The sequence below is a fragment of the Euprymna scolopes genome, chromosome 37 (genome assembly GCF_053919585.1).
Source record: "Euprymna scolopes isolate OS-2025 chromosome 37, ASM5391958v1, whole genome shotgun sequence".
Lineage (NCBI taxonomy): Eukaryota > Metazoa > Mollusca > Cephalopoda > Sepiida > Sepiolidae > Euprymna > Euprymna scolopes.
Window position 1 is genome coordinate 79,150,520 of NC_136518.1, and position 18,362 is coordinate 79,168,881.

Sequence of the window (18,362 nt, forward strand, 5' to 3'; positions counted from 1 at the left end):
GAGTGGCATAATAGATTCAAGGAAGGCAGGAAGTCTGTGAGGGATAATGAGAGGTGTGGGAGGAGTAAGGAAGTCAGAATACCAGAGTTGATTGGCCAAATAAAGAATTTCATGGATAAGGACCATCATGTGTGCGGGGAAAATAGAGAAGGCTTACTGCAAAAACGTGCTTGGGTTTGTCTGTTGTGCGAGCTGAGAAGGAAAAATGAAAAGATTCAAGATGGCGGCCATGGTTTTTAATATCCACGGTCTCAAACAGTTCTCGAAAAATTGCACCGCACATGTGATTTTGAGGTGTACCCGGGCACCATAAAAGCAGTTTGCTGGGGGAGTAGGCAGAAGCGTTCAGACCTGTGTATAGTGAACTCTATTGTTTGACTGGTCGGATTTCTTGATACAACCTATGTATAGTGAACTTGCCAAACTTTTCCGATTCAGTGTGTCTATAGAGACAATAAGTGCACAGTTTGATGTCAGTGTGGGGACTGTACACACAATTATTCGCGAGGAACTGAAGATGTGGAAGATTTGTGACAAATTTTGTCCCAAGGATGTTCAGAGAAGATCAGAAAGAAAGATGTAAGTTGAGCTGATCAATTCAGATCCCGCAGTTCTTGAAGCTCCGATTATCTGTGATGAAAGCTGGATCTACTGCTATAACCCAGAGAGCAAGAGACAGAGTTCTCAGTGGTAGCATGCTAGCTCTCCCAGACCCAAGAAGGCCAGACAGTGCAAATGCACTCAGAAACTTGTGATGATCTCTTTTTTTGACAGCACGGACATGATCTACATACACAGGGTTCCCACTGGACCGACAGTCAGCAAGAAATACTATGTTGAGGTTTTAAGGAAGTTCAAGAAGAGATTCCGTCAGAAGAGGCCAGCACTCTTCAAATCGGGTCAGTGGCATTTTCACAACTCTATCCTTGTCACAGACTATTTGACCAAAATAAGCATCAAAACAGTTCCTCACCCTCCCTATCATTCAGACCTTGCTCCCTGTGACTTTTGATTATTTCCCAAACTCAAGGAAAACCTTAGAGGCTGTTGTTATGAGACAATCAAGGAGATGAACGAGGCTATGACAAGGGTCATTGACAGCCTCATACAAGAGGATTTCCATCAGGCCTTCCAGAAGTTGCTGAAACGATACAACAAGTGCATTGCAGCCGGAGGAGATTACTTCGAACGGGACTAAAGTTTCATATGTGTACTATCAATAAAAGTATTCATACGAAAAAAAGTCTAGCAACTTATTTAAGGCATCTCGTAATAAAAAAATCTTATTTTTATTTTTTTGTTTGTTGACCAAGTGGGGAGGAAAAGGGTAAAGTTTTATGCATTTTATTTTATTTATAACAAAACCTTGTAACACAATTAAACGCTATTCGATATTCTGCAGTTTACGGACTGTGTGAAATAATTAATAACGCTATTATTTAGAAACCCATTATTAACAGGGGCTTTAATGTTATTGTTAACTATTCTGTACTTTCATCTCAACCTTAGCAAATTTTACTTGAAAACTTCATCTAAAAAAATAGGTTTGTAAACTGCAGAAGGGTGTTCATCAAGTTCCGTCGGTGTTTGTTTACAATATCACGTCAGCTGATATTTGGGTGTGACGATGAATGCCCTGGAAAAGTCACTTCTGATTAATGTTTACCAGTTGTAAAATATGCAAACGAACTCGTCTGTTTTTCAGAATCGTGTCAAATAATTCTGTGGTGGGCAGCAGGGCATTTACCGTCATGCCTTAATATCAGCTGACGTAATATTGTAAACAAACACAGACGGAACTTGAAGAACGCCCTGCAGAGTGCAGACTGCAGAAGTATCCACAATTCTTCTTGTACAAGATGTTTTTAAGTAATTAATTAAAATTACATAATTCATACGACATATTTTGCTTTCATTTCCTAGTATATTAGGACAATATTCATCGCCGGATAACATCGGGTGTCCCTGCCTCTATAAAATAAAGGAGAATATTACATGTGTAAACCGAACGCTTAATCGAATGAGGTTACTCGCAGCAAGAAAGATATGTAGAGATTAAGACAGAGAGGGAGGATTAAGTAATACCCCCCCCCCCTCCGTCTCTCTTTCTGCCGTATCACGTACTCTTATAGGAAGACCACGCAGCGCACGTACGTTGGGTTTACCGACAGAACTAGACATATATATATATACACACATACAGATAATACATAAACAAAAAAGGAAATACAAACTTAAATTTATTTCATTTAGTGACAGTTTTTTTTATCCGACAAAACATTTTATTTAATTAATTATTTTAATAATTGTTGCATAAACATCTTTTTATTTATTTATTTATTTATTTATCTCACTTGAATACAACTTCAACAAAAAAAAGGTGCGTATCTCTCTTTCTTGTTTATTTGTATATTATTTTCATGTGTGTGTATATATATATATATATATATATATATGAAAGAAATAATACTTTAATTTAAAGTTACTTGTTCGTTGAATATTGGACATTTCTTTTTAAATCCCAAAATATGTTTTTGTCAAAATTATTTTTTTTCTCCGTTAGACGAACGAATTCTACGAAATTCTTGTTCACAGTTTCATTCCTTGACCCCAACCCACCGTTTTCCTAAGTTGTTATAAATTATATTTACGTAAAAGCCAAACATAAAAAACTTTAATTCGGGTTAAGTTTATATCACCATAACTAAATTCGTAATTAGTTTCAGAAACTATTTTCTAAAATGTTAAAAGCCAAAGAGCGCACGTTGCACGTATGTTTCTCTGAGCGGTGGCGGTGGACTCCACCACCACACCTATTTATTTCGTGTTTTGCTATAAAACATCATATCCCGTATAAAGGATCCGACAGTTATTTCCAATGACGGATTTCTAAACCGAAACACAGCGCCCCCCCCCCCCCCAAAAAAAAAAGCTAAAGACACAAGAGCAGCAGCGAAATGTTTTTCGGGATTTTTGAGATGGGATTTGCTAATTTGGAGTTATTCGGACTGTGATTATTGTTCTCATTATTTTGAAATCGCATCGAACGAAACGTGAGATAAACATCCAAGATGAGAACGTGAGGATTATTATTGTGTAATGCTGTTTTGTTTTTACCTCTTTCAGGTCATAATACAGATTTGGGTACTTGTGCACTTTTGAAACCGTGCTGAAATAATGTTATTTTAAAAGCCATTCTTAACATGGTTAGGGTGTTTTCGTAAATGTTTTGTGCTTCTACCTAACAATTTAATAATGATAATAATATTAAAAGATATCGTGAAGCTTGAATTTAACCTGGAAAAAAAAACTATTTAAAAATAGCGCGGCGGCAAAAGTGCACAAGCACCCCATAAAATGTTCAATATTGTATTCAAATCTTCAATCTAACATTATAGTTAAATGTGATTCCGTTTGGTCCCAAGAAGCAATACTCCTAGTCCTCAATAGTACCTTTTTTTTTTTTTTTGGGAGGAATGGTTCGTTGACGGTCGCTTGAGGCGCCCCTACAAGGGGCAATCATCAAGAGTACACATTTTTTTTTTTTTGTGTATGAGGGGAGGGGGGATTCTCACATTAAACAGACTCTTTGGCTAAGAGGGCCTTGTGCCTAATTTTGTTGTGTTAATTTTTGTTTTTATAATTTGATATTGTAAATTCATTTTTTGACTTCAATAAAATAAATAAATAAGACAAAATTGTAGTATCTGTTCTAATAATATACTTCGTCTTTTCTAGAGAGATAATTTTTATTTTTGTCCTAATCCAGAGTTACTCTTTTCAGGGATCTGGATTTTTCAGATGTTAATAAAAACCGATTTAGTGTCTAACTGCTCTCGTAAAGGAAAGTAAAAGCCTTGTGTCGTATCCACTCTTTGGTGGAAGAAATGTACATTACGAAATGTAAATATTACGAATCAAAGTGCAGTATATGTTTAAGTCAACAAAGGAGAAGAAATCCTTATTTACTAAGGCAATGATTATAAAAAAAAAACAGTACAAAAAATACAAATCTTTGATATACGTACCCATCAGTGAACGAAGATGTTATATTCTAAAAATCACGTAAATTGATCAAGTACATTTTACTAAGAAAATCAAATTTTATTACGAAGAAAGGCTTTTTTTTTATCCGCCATTGTTTATAAATACGGAGACAACTCAATTCGAACTATCGAGATGTCGATAACTCCAATTTCTTCTTGGTCAAATAAATAACAAACACGATTTTTTTAAAATAAAATAATGGGCATTTTTTGTAATTAAAGCAACATTGGATTTTTTTCCGAAACATTTTTTGAATCGAAGTAACAAATAATTAATTTTAATGAAACCTTTATCGTCTCCTAGTGTTCTTTGACCGAAAAGCGCCACCTGGCGACAGTTTAGTGAAACACACCAAAAACCATGGCACTTGGCCGCATAATGCAGAAGTACCGATTTTTGAAATGTAACGAGTTACGTACACCAACAACAACCACACCCCATAAAGATTCTCCTGTATTTTTTAAAAATTAAGTGTGATTCTAAATAAGGACGATTATTATTATTAAAAAAAAAAAAATAATAATAAATAAAAAAAAGGTACTTGTGCGTTGTGCAGTGCAGTGCACTTTTGCCACTGTGCTGAAATAATGTTATTATTTTGAAAGCCATTCTTAACATGGGAAAGGAGGGCGTTTTGTAACTATTCTGTGCTTCCACCTAATTTAATAATAATAATAATAATAATAAATATCGTGTAACTTTAATTTAATCTTAAAAAAAAAAACTGTTTAAAACTAGCGCGGTGACAAAAGTGCACAAGACACCAAAATTTATTTTATTTTTTGATAAAGATTAACACAAAAAAAAGCATAAAAATCAACCGTTTTCGTCCTAATATCGAGAACTTTGAAACATGTTATGAATATTTTTCAGTGGTAAAAGTGTCGTCGTTAAAAGAAAGTTATCTCGTTAATAATAATAAAAGAAACTACCATACTCGAATTCTTAATAACTTTCGAAATGACAATTACTTCCTACGGCCATCGCGACGACCATTGTTTATGATAAAGATGGTCAAAACGTTGTTTATATAAAAAAAAATGATTTTGAAGTTGTTTAATGAGGCAATAAAAAGAAATTCCCTTTATAAGTTAACACCTAACATTCTTCCATTATATATTTTTTTGTTAACTTTTACCATTTACCCCGAATGTTTTCAACAGCAAATGCTTAATCATAAGTTTTAAACTCTGTTTTGTCATTTTCCTCCGAGTTTGCGTTCTTAAAGGTTGGCGCCATTAACATTTTTTTTTTTTTTTTGGTTGACAAAAATCGTTAAATTTTTTATATCGGAAATTTCCTTTATCTTAAAATAGTTTAAATATTTCTTATACTTCAAAAAAATAAGACCCCCCCCCTTCAAGTATGTATGAACATGAATGAAATTTGACACTTGTAAATCACGTGATCTCTTCCAGTTTCGTAGCTTTTACAAATCCATTTTACAATTTTAATCTTTTCTTTCATTTATTCTAATAATAATAAAAAAAGATCCGGAAACTAGTGAAATTAGTACTATTTTTTTCTTTTTTCGGTGTGTGTGTGTATGTAAAATTTGTAGATTAGCATTTCTCCTAGTAAACACCATGGATATCTTAGCTCTTAGTGAAACTAGCCTACACGCTTCCATCCCCTCTAACATGCCTGGCCTGGCCACTGGCCAGGGTTGCCAGACTATAATAAATGTTTGAAGCCAAATTTTTAAGGAAAAAAGGCCAAATTCAAACGCGAAGCCACATTTTTTAGGTAAAAAAGGCCAAAAAAAAAAAAAAAAAAGGACAAATTAAAAATTAAAGAAAAATTGACTATTGAAGTTTTTAACAGTTTTTTTTTCTGTCGTGTTTTCTTGGCAAAAACGTTACCTATGAAATTGAAACTGAAAAATATGACCACCCCCTCCAAGCATATTTTCCTAATTTAATAGGGAACGGTTTTATTTTTAATATTTAGGCAAATAATTTAATTACATTCTACAGTTGAGATATTTTTAACATTATACAAGAAAATTCTAAAGAATATTTAGTACTAATTTAATATTAAAGAAAAAGTTGGTAAATTTGTAGATGATAACTCTAAGGTGCTCCCGTCCCCTCAAAATAACAAAGCTGCGATTATTGCAATGGGTTACCCGGTTACTCCCATCAATGCGTACATTATATTGCCGGTTACCCAGTGTTTCCACCACCCTTCCTGTCTTTGCCCATCGGCGCGGGTGTGGACCAATTTGGTTTTGGACCTGCACCGTTTCCCCGATTTTCAGTTCCTGAAGTGGGTGACTTTTTAGATTGTATTCCCTTTCAATCCGTAAGTGTCTTTTTGCCATCACTGTTTCCCTCTAATGACTGATTTCTCTCCAGCATTTATGGATTTGATATCAGTCCTGGAACACTGGACCATCACCACTGGAGACCTATGTAGGTCTTGTACCGGGATGTTGCGATGAGTCAATAGGAATCTAGCTGCCCAATCATGGCATAGGCGACTGCAACTGTCTATGCTATCAGTAAGTATCCTTTTAGCCGTTTTAACGGCCAATTCTGCTCTCCCGTTGCTTTGAGGGTAATATGCCGATGATGTTCATTTCCTTATGCCCCAATTATCTAGGAACCGGTTATATTCACTGGAGTCAAACGGTGGTCTGCCATCAGTTGACAGTTCTTCCGGGACATTGTATGTGCAGAACCAGTTTTATAGGGCGTCACCTGTGACCTTGGCATTCCTGAATGACATCAGAGTGACTTCTACCCATCTGGTGTATCTATCTGCATATACTAGATAGTTCTTCTGTCATAAATCGAAAAAGTCTGTCACCGTCTTCTGAAATGGGAATTCAGTGTTCGAGGGTGGCATTAGGGGTTTCCCGGGTTGTGATGAAGCCATTACATTGCATGCTTTGCACTTGGCCCAGGTCTGACCAAACATTTGCCAACATTCCATTGACGCCCTGATGCGTCAAATGGAGCGATTCCAGTACCTCTGCACATAGTTTTCTTGTTATGAGGATTTCGTTCCCCATTATCATCCTTCCAAGCAATATAACTCCTCTTTCATATGCCAAAACCAGTGAATTGTCTCCGACAGTTCGTGCAGAGATTTAGGGAAACCGTTTTGCATAAATTCAGCGAGGGTACGCCATTCCTCGTCAGTAGCAGCTGCAGCCACAATCCTGTCCCATGTTATTGCTCTTAATTTGGGGTCCTGCTCATAGGTGGAGCTAAATGACGCTCTTATGGCACTATCCATGGTTTGTGCAATGTCCTTTTTGTTTGCTTCCTCCTGTCTTAACGTTACTGGGCATCTTGATGTACAGTCTGGTGCCGAATTCAGTTTGCCAGGGAGATGCTTTATACAACAGCTCTGGGCATCCCAAAACGAACATCCGGCATGCTTCCAGTCTGTAGACTAATGCCAATGCCTCTCCTTCAACTGGTGTGTATCAGGACTCTTTTCTTCCAATGATGTGTGGACAGCTGAGGGTTTGGCCCTCGGGATGAACGTGATATCCATGAGTTTTCCTTTCATCGCCTGCAGCCGTTGATGTGGGCATACATTGAATGCACTGGACTCAAAATGCTCCTTCATCCATCGTTTCAATCAGGGTCTGTTTTCTTCCGTAGGGGCAAAAGGGATATTGTCCAGCTTGGGTGGGACATTAGTTTTTTGTAGGCACCCACATGGTGCCTTTCTGCCGTTGCTAGTTGTCACATTCTGCTGTGAAGTTGAGTCTGGAAAGGTCTTTTAGGGCTGACTTGGACAGGCGGAAATCTGATGTACATATGTTCCCACGTGGAAATTAAACCCTATTCTCCCCAATGGTTTACTTCTGTTTGTGCAGCTGTCATTGCTCAAAGGCAGCATGCATACCACAGACTTAACCGACATAAGTCCAGTACAAACAGACAAAAGTATATAGAAGCTAGAAGTAATTGTAAGAAAGAAATAATGACAACTAAGAGAGAATATACTGAAACCACCAGAAAACGCATCAAATCGCAGAAATTATGAACGCGTGATTTCTGGAAAATCTATAAGAGTGAAGTAAATAATGGGCAATCAACAATACTCCAACAATCATGAGGTTGTTTGGATGGTAACTGAGAAGACTAACCTGCTTGCCAGTTGGTTTGCCTCTAACTCAACATTGGAGCCAGCAAACCACTCCTTCTTTGACTTTCCTGTGCAGATGATCCGAAAATCACCCCTTCTCATGTCCTGATTTCATAGAAAACCTAGACACCTCTAAATCATGTGGACCCGATCTCATCCTGGCTGTACTATTAAAAAAATGCTCTGCTGAGGTTGCTCCAAACTATTCAACAAATGCCTTAACGAATCTTGCTTTCCTGACTGCTGGAAAACTGCTTCCGCGGTATCAGTTTTCAAGAATTCTGGTGAAAGAACTGACCCATTAAATTATTGCCCCATTAGTCTCCTGCTGCTTTTTGCCAAAATATTTGAGTCCCTAATTTACAAAGCTCTTGTCCATCATCTTACAGCTGCTAAACTTTTGACCATCCAACAACATGAATTTAGGCAAGCTTGTTCTACAGCAGACATCCAAACTGTAATCTCTGAACATATATACCATACACTGGACAAAGCCGGGGAAAGTAGAGTGGTAGCCCTAGATATATCTAAGGCTTTTGACAGGGTTTGGCACGATGGTCTTCTCAGGAAAATCAGATCATACAGTATCACTGGATGAATACTTAATTAAATCCTTCTTAAATAAGAGAAAAATCCACGGGATCCTTGACAGTCGTACATCTAAACAATGATATAAATACGGGTGTACCTCAGGGGGCTATCCTTGGATCTTTATTATTCCTAATATTCATAAATGATCTTCCTGATAAAATTGTCTCTGAGATGGGAATATTTGCCGATGACAGCACGCTATATAAGAGGCACAAAGGGAAAATAAATGAACGCATATCTAAGGAAATGGCAGAAATGCTAGAGAAAGACCTCCAATCAGTAGTGGAATGGGGACAAAAATAGATGGTCACATTCAATGCTGCCAAGACTAAGCTTGTTTCTTTCAACAATCACAAGAAACTTTCTCAACCGCAAATGGTTATGGCTAAAGATACACTACCTGAAAGTAAGCATAAAAATGTAATGACACCGTTGAACAAGAATAATGACAACGTTACAACAACGTCAGAAAATAATTTTATCTTTTGCATTTATCAAATCTGTATCGCAAAAACAAATTAAATAAAAATTCAAATTGTTCCTATTTACATGCCTATGCACGAGAGCAGAGTTAGACGCACTGTCGGTTTTTAATGTGGAGAAAATCTAGCTTCCCAAAAAGGGGCACTCTGAATAGAAACAAAAATTAAAATTGTCTGTCATGAAGGATTTCTCCTCGACTGACCGAAAACAGAAAAGTTGAAGTGTAGCATCAGAACAGATACTACACTGTGATCTTGGCCTGAAGGCTTTGAAACAAATTTGCTTTGATTAAAATTTTCATCTATGAGATTCAATAACTGTTGAAATAACTTTGTCATCTTCTCTCCAATAAGTGCCATTGTGACGTTTATTGTGTGGATTTCTATTTTGTTTTTAGAGTTTTGAATGATTGAAAAGATGAATGCCCTGGAAAAGTCACTTCTAATTAATGTTTAGTTTTAAAATATGCAAACAGAAATGATTTGTGGCAATTTTAAATGGCACCTCTTCTTTTATCGTAAATTGAATTCATTAATAAGAAAAAAGAATAAATAAAATCGTGGGCTTGAACATTTGATCTGTAGTTGAATGCTTTACCACTAAGATATATAATGTTTTTTTTTTTTTTTTTTTTAAGAAGAAATGATTTACTGAGATTTTATTATCTCCCTTGGCCGGTGAAATGTAAAATATTCTCCAGTAAAAATTATTGTTTTTTTATCTATAAGAGAGAAAAGCTGTTTTCAAGATTGGATTTTTTCAAATTTCGATACTTATCAGATGCATTTCTGTACAAAACCTATCTAAGAATACTAACCATATTGTGTGAAATTTGCAAAAAATAGGCTTCAGAACCTATGAGAAAGGAACTCCCACTCGCACACAGACAAAGTGACTTTTCTATAATAGTAGATACAGAGATTCTGCTTGTTCCTTCCTTAGTCTGTAAGAAGTCAGCGAAACATTATGTAAAAAGGGAACATTTGAAAGAAACAGGGCAAAAAGAACATTGTCTGCCAAGAGGTATAAGGTGCAGGACTGAAGGAGTGAATTAAAGATTGTCTCTTACAATGTGATTTTATTATTTGCATTGAACTATGGGTAAATTTTTACTTTGCATCTTAACAATCATCTTTACGATAATGAGGTTTTCGGGTATGATGAAAACGGATATGGCATTTAAATTTTCGTCAAATAGTTTTCCAGGTATCAAGGAATGTAATGCCTTATGTTATAATTGGTAGCCATCGTTGTATGTGCAAGTGCGTGCATATTTTTGTGCGTACAACAATGGCTACTACTTATAACATAAGGCATTACATTAACATCCAAACTATTTGCTTGACGAAAATGTAAATGCGATATTCGTTTTCAGCATACCCGACATCCTTTAAAAGTTGCCATTTTAAAGGTGATTGTTACTTTCTGATTATTTATTAGTACTTATTAATTTATCTCATTTGGATCAGTTCTATATTTAAAATATAATGGACACTATTTTCATAGAAATTTTAATAGACTTATATTTACTGCATGTTATTGGGTTTCCTGTCCAAAAATCTTTCTGTCTCTCACATATATATATATATTGTTTTTAAATCCCCGAAACAGTGTTTCATGGTAAACAACTGATGATCCCTTAAAAAAAAAATTATTAGTACTATAGTAAATTCGAGAGCGAGTTGATGCAGTGATTGCAGGTGATTAAATGACTTACTGACTAGATGGTTTTCTAACGAATGATAAAAAATATTTTTTTGTATAGTTTTAAAGGTTAAAAACTTCAAAGACTATATATATATATATATATATATATATATATATATATATATATAAATAATTTTTTTGTGTGCTATTCAGAAAACTATCAGCAAAACTTTGTTGATTCAATATATTTCTCATTCCATGGAATTTCCATGTTTTCTGCTAGTTTAACAATTATTGAATTCAAATTGTATTTCTCAGTAATAAGATAATTAGTGAAGGTTTTTCATTTTGAACATTTTGGGATCGGTTTCTTTTTATATCCTTCATTATTTTCGAATCTGAAGTTACAATAAGTAATGAGATGACTAACATTTTTATAATTACAAGTTTTTATAATTTTTTGCTATACATATCAAGTCAGAGTAGATGACATGAGAAAGGGGAGTGTATATGCAAGACCATCATACCAGAAAGCTTTTGTAGAGGTTCATGACGCTTGTGACTGCATGTAAGAAAAGTTAAATGAAATGAATTTTCAAATTTTAAATTAAAAAAAAAAAAAATCTAAAGCAATTCATACTTTTTTTTTCTTTGAGGACATTTGGAACAAACTTTGCGCAAATCTTCTGCATTTCAGTTCCTCACGAATAATTGTGTGTACGATTCCCACACTGACATCAAACTATGCACTTATTGTCTCTATAGATAAATGACGGTCCTTATCCATGAAATTCTTTATTTGGCCAATCAACTCTGGTGTTCTGACTTCCTTACTTCTCCCACACCTCTCATCATCCCTCACAGACTCCCTGCTTTCCTTGAATCTATTATTCAACTCAAAAACTGATGCTCGACTAATGCAAGATAGTCCAAAAACGGTTTAAACCATTCCATACATTTCTGTGGCATTTTTTTCCAGGGATATAACAGAATTTTATTGCATATTGTTCTTCTGAAGTGTCCTCACGTCCAGATTGTATTTTTGACAATCAGGCTTTAGTAGGGTGTATTCCAATTCCTGCTGTAGCTGTTCATTTGAACCTGAAATCCTAAAAATTGGGCAGTCATCTCATAAGATGTATAGCAATAACATACCGAATTTTTAAGAGTCTGTGATAATTTTAAATGCCTGTGCATAAAATGTGCATAAAATGTCTGGAAACTTTAAGACAACTTGTAAAAATGTCATGTAACCCACATGGTTGCACTTTGAACTTAAAAACTGTCCATTTAACATCCCAACGGACTACTACCCAGAGATACTTTTTACATTTCCAAGAGGGGAAAAAAGAAAAAAAATGATTAACCAAAAGAAATCGCTTGAAATACCCTGATCCAGGTGAAAGCTTGCTTCATATCTTTAAAGATAAATAAATATTTATTTTAAAGAAGTGTGGGGGGGGGGAAGCATATATCATTTTAGTTTTCTTAAATGTCAAATTTTAATATTCATTTCATAACGATATTTTCTTTTTTTTTTTTTTTTTTTTTTTTTTTTAAATGGAACTAGCCTAGTCTGAGTGCCCGGTGTTGCCAGGGTGTTTGAAGGTGTATGTTGAGCAAAAAAAAAAAAAAAAAAATTGATGGTAGGCAAGCAGGCAGGCTCGAACCCATAACGCAGAGGCGTGAAAGAAAATCTGACGTCTTACTGCTACTTCATGACGCGACTGGAAGTCTAAAGCGTTCAAATTTAACGTAGTCAACCAAAAACAAAAGATGACTTGAAGAAATGGCGTTGCTTTTAAGCCTCCCACGAAAGCAAATTAGACACAAGGTCGTTTTTAATGGGTGGGGTGGGGGGGAGAAACCAGCTCACCCAAAAAGGGGGCACTCTGGCAATATCCAAATAAATAATAATTGTCTCAGTATAAAGGGTTTCTCCTACATTGACCAAGGACCAATCAGATACTACCCGGCCCGAAGACTAGGCGGTTGCATTCAAATAGTTTCACTTTATTTATACGAAAAAGACAAACAGCCTGTGATGACAACACAGTAGAATTTTTGTTTAACTCGCTCAAAAAGAAAGATAGATGATGTGTGTTTGCGAATGTGAGATATTACGATCTGGGAAGTATGGGAAAACTTCTCGCGGAATTTAACCCACACGAGAACCTCGATGCAAAAAGCCTTCCGCGGACATACACAAACGCTCATGCCCATTTTGCTTTTTATATATTAGACTAGCGAGGGGTACCCAGCGTTGCCCAGGTGTTTGGAGTTGTGTGTGTGGGGGGGGGGGTTAAAAAAAAAAAAAGTAAGTATGAGGATCGAACCCGAACCGTTGAGGCAAAGTTGTAAATTAAAGTGTGAAAAAAAAAAGAATGTACGACGTTAACCATTGCCCCACCGCGAGATGCTAATGGAAATATGTTTGAATTTATTTACTTATTTGGATTTGGCAGGTACTCGTTTTAATGAGTTAATGAGGGATAGTATTTACTGCTGAACGCTTTTTTTTTTTTTCCCTGAAGATGTTATAGGAAAAAGACTAACCCACATGCGGCGAGCGACAAATACTGAATATTTATCTTCCCGAAATCGAGCAAATTAAATAGACAGGCGAGCTTCGTTGTTAACTGTGAGATATGACGATTTGTATGTGATATAAAAAGTTTTAAAAAGTTGTGAACCGACCGACCGCTTCTCTGAAAGAAGCTTTTTGTAGACACACAGAAAAAGTGAACACACACACATACATACGTACATACATTTTCGCTTTTATATTTATAGACTAGCGAGGGTACCCAGCATTGCCCGGGTGTTTAGAGGTGTGTGTTGGGGGTGGGTAAATCAAAACAAAAGAATAAGCAAAGTAATCACCCTGTTTAAATATTATAAAAAACAAACGAATGATGGTGAAACAAAAACTAAAAAGAAAACGCGAATGGTGATGGACCCCCCCCTCCCAAAAAAAAAAAAACGATGTTAAAACTTCTTTAAAAAATCTGAAAAATAAAAACACAAAAAAACGGCGGACGTGAAAAATAGGTGTGTGTGTGTGTGTGTGTGTGTGTTAGCGGGGGTAGAGGGAAACTAAAAGTAATAACCCTGTTTAAATATTAAAAAAAATGAACAAAAATAAAAAGTTTTAGGACGAAGGTAGGCTCGAACCCAAAGCCTTGAGGTTAATAGTCTGATGGCATAACACGACACCGCGAAGGCAGTAACTTTAGACGAGTCGAAAATAAGCGTTTATAAACCCAGGTGGTTTTTTAGGTCAAATCTCATGCCATAGCAGCAGCAGCAGCAGTAGCAGGAGGAGCAGTAGAGAGAAAACGAATTTATAGCGCAAATTTTGTAAGATAAGCCGCTGAAATAAAAGACTTTTACGACGTCGTTTCGTAGGTGTAGCATATTATGATCTTGATAGCATATAAAGTTATAAAAATAGTAACCCCCCGCCCCCGAATCCTGGTGAAAAAAGGCTGTGGCAGACATACACAAAAATGCACACACACACACACACACACTAACACACTTTTCGCTTTTATATATATACTAGCAGGGGTGCCCGGCGTTGCTCGGGTGTTTGGAGGTGTATGCTGTGCAAAAAAAGCAAAAAAAAAACAAAAAAAATGGTTAATTTTTTAAAACTTTGACCACTATTATGACCCCTTAAAATTTATAGTTTCGGCTCAAATCACTTTATTAAGTTAGATCCAGGTTCAAGGAACCTATATCTAAAATTTCAAGTGTCTAGACCCAAAATTGTCGGAGGAGTTTGGTAGAGGTCTTAAAGGTCAAATCGTTGAAATTTGACCCCTTAACAGCCAAATTTCTGGCTGACACCCGTCACATCGATTTTCCCAAATCTCAGTACCCGGTATTTCAAATTTCGAGTCTATAGACTAAAAATTGACAGTTATTGCGTAGGGAAATGTACACAGACAGACATGTTCACTTTTATAGATATATAGATATATATATATATAGACGAGCAGAGCTACCCGGCATTGCTTGGGACCGTATAAACAATGAGAAAATTGAAGTTGATTTTGAACATATTTGTTATTCTTAGGATAGAGGAATTTTTAATGTCTATGTATCATTAGCTTTTTCGAGCAAAAGACTATTTTACCTACCCTAGGACGGGTATTACACATGTAGGAAATAATTATACCTTCCCTTGGATAGGTAATTTACAGCCTGTATATGAAATAATTTTACCTTTGTGAGGACAGGTAATGTACAACACATTTAAAATTAGTTTACCTTCCCTTGGACGGATAATTTAAATACATATATGAAACAATTTAACATACTCTCGACAGGTATTGTACAACATATATGAAATAATTTCTCTTCCCACCAAGGCTACCATAATTTTAAGAAAATTAAAATCACTTTTAGAAGATGGATCATTAGGATTTCTAAATTAATACATTGTCGTGATTAACACTTGCTTCACCATAAATTTCAAGTATAGTTGCAAGAAAAATTGTCATTTTTGGAAGATGTCTCAGCAGGATTTTCAAATTAATGCATAAATACATTAACACAGTTAAGTGATTAGACAACCTTTGCTTCATTATCAAATTCTAGTTTACTGTGTTTCATTTTTTTTTTTTTTTTCCCCACTATCGACACCAAAATTTTTTGGGGAAAAAGACACCATTTTCAGAAAATTACTCAGCAGGTTTTACAAACAAATACACAAATATGTTGAAGCTTATGATTAGGCAACCCTTGCTTCACTACAATGTTTTTTATATATATACTAGCGTGGGGGTACCTGGCGTTGCCCGGGTTTTGGAGGTGTGTGTGTGTTAAAAAAAAAAACGTGGGCAGGTGTTTGGAGGTGTAAAATAAAAAAATAAAATAAAAGTTTCAGTAGGAAGGTAGGATTGAACCCTGAAACCTTGACGCGAAGGTATGAAAGGGAAAAAAGCCAGCCACCTAATCATCTCGGCCACAAGGGGAGAGGAATTGATAAGCGTGTTAAGTTAAGGGTTAAAAAGTGAGTCAAGTCAAAGAGATTTGATTGACAGGTGGCTGCTTAATGAGATCATCGTGGGAGCGTTACGATGACATGGCAGTTTTTTATTTACTGCGGGGCAGTCTTTTGGGGTTTGTTTACTTTGTTTCAATGTAGGGCAGTTTTGGCTTCCCCAAGATGATGGGGGGGGGGGACCAGCTCCCCATTTAAAGGGGATTTTCCAAATTGAATAGCAATTTTCTGATATAAGAAGAAACTCTGCATTGATCAAAGCGGATTGCTTTTGGACGTTCCCGGCGATCGCGACCGGAACAATGACGCCAGCTCCGAATTAGTTTCGCTTTTATTATACGAAAAAGCCGAATCAACACGCGGCGATCCAAAATTGTGGAATATTTAGCTTTTCAAAGTCGGGCAAATTAAATAGACAGGCGACCCCCCCCTTCCCCCCGGTTGTTAACTCATAGATACTACGATTTACACGTGATATAAAAAGTTTTAAGAATGAGTGACGGCCTCGAGAACCCGCTGGAAAAAAGCATTTTGCAGGCATACACAAAAAGCGAACATACATACATACACACATTTTTGCTTCTATATATATATATATAGACTATAGAATCACTACTTATCAAAGCCCAGAAGCCACTTAAGTGACGGTAGAAATAGGATGAGTTAATTTATCTTAGAGAACGGCTCATCAAGAACTTGTTTACTTTGGATTTAAAAATGACCGTGTTATAGTCTGCTGGGAAGCAGCTCTGTGGCATTGTGTTCCATAGATGTGTAGTTCTGGGGCGGGGGAAAGCAGTGCTCATGGAATTTTGTGTTTAGTTTTAGGCATAACTGTGAGAGATTACAACACGGCCAGAAAAAGATTAAAGAGAAGACCATGGAAACAGCGTTAGGGTTGGCATTTGTTGTCGAACAGAGTCCACATGATCTAACAATAGCACGTATGTTATCTGAGCTTCAATCAACATGGGATTCTGGTTCAAATCTTCTCCACTACATGCATAAAATGCATAGACATATTACATGGAAACCGTTGTTTCTGCATTTATGTACCATGATGCACCTGCTTTGGACATTTTTTTTTTTTTTTTTTTTTTTAAAAAAAGGAGGTCACCACTTATCAAGGCCCGGAAGCCACTCAGGGATAAGGGTTATTGCATGTACAGTACGTTGTATGTTAGTGTTGAGATTTCATAAAGTGTCTACTTAAGGGGGCGGTTCATCAGGAATTTGTTTATGTTGGACTTGAAGACATCCAAGTTGTAGTCAGGTGGGAAACAGGCAGACGGAACAGAGTTCCACTGGCGTGCTGTTCTAAGAAAGAAGCTGTGTTCATGGAATCTACGTTTTGATTTAGGCACAGATAGAGTGGGGAAAATTTTTGACAGTGACTTCAGCTAGATGGGTGTTTTTCGTAAAAGATTGGCGAGGGGGGGGGACGAGAGATTGGAGCTCAGATGAGCACTTGCCATGGAAATAACGGTTGTTTTGGACATGTTGTTTAGCGACCATGTTTTGGATGTGAAGGATTACTACTGTAGTTTGAATGTATAGATTTAGCAGCCATATTTTAGACGTGTTGCATAACCACCAGGATTTACAGTGCAGTGTAGCGACTATGCTTTGGACGTGTGGCATTACTATCATGGTTTGAATGTGTAGATGGAACAACCATATTTTGGACATGTTGCATAACCACCAGGATTTGGACTCAACCATGTTTAAAATCTAGACATGAACAAAAAAAAAAAAATAAACAGTTAATTTTCATCCATAAGTAATTTTATTATTTGATCTTGTGAAATAGGTCATCTATCGATTAGCTTCAAAAGCAGTGGGTGTATTTTGGCATTTTGCACTCGCGTACATAAATAAATACTTATCAATTTGGAATTTGTGGTGATCATGATATAGCAAGTCGACGGTAAATATTAATCAATGTCAATACATTTATTATCTATGCTTGTACCATTAACTCTAAAATCTAAATAAATAAAAAAAGAAAAACCCTGAAATTGGGAGAAAATGGAGTCATGTTGAAAATAGCAATTGTCAAAATTTCACAAAAACTCAAAGGTAGCTAAATTTTCATGAAGGCCTTCTTTTTTTACCACCAACCGAGAAGTTATTTTGAAAACAGTCTCTAGAAACAGGGGAGATAACTAAACGTGATTCAGACTTGCAAGGTTTTTAGTGTAATACCTACGAATTCCCATTAATCACTTAAAAGTTATTTTATTGGTAAAAATAACAAGCCACCAATATATTTACACTATTTGAATTATTTGGACTACTATTCTCATCCTGGTTTGGAATAGAAGCATCAATTAAGCTTTTCATTTATGTTTAGTTATTATCTTTTACAACGTCGCAGGAACAAACAAATAAAAATATATAAATCCGACTTGGCTTTTTGTTTTTCTCTTTTAACAAAAGGCATTTATTACCGTTACTTTCCAAACAATGCTTCTTA

At 36.0% G+C, this 18,362-nt stretch overlaps 1 protein-coding gene across 3 annotated transcripts in view; it reads left to right on the top strand.

The window, feature by feature from the left end:
* The first annotated feature begins 2,118 nt into the window (after positions 1–2,118).
* LOC145261243 (phospholipid scramblase 2-like) overlaps positions 2,119–18,362 on the top strand; it is a 144,797-nt gene continuing 128,553 nt past the window's right edge. The window contains exon 1 of one of the 3 annotated variants that reach the window (XM_080119626.1): positions 2,119–2,380. The gene's annotated coding sequence lies outside the window, so the exon portion shown is untranslated. Of the gene's footprint in view, positions 2,381–2,783; positions 3,097–18,362 lie in introns of those variants that run through there. The other 2 variants (XM_080119627.1, XM_080119628.1) reach the window with 2 other exon arrangements.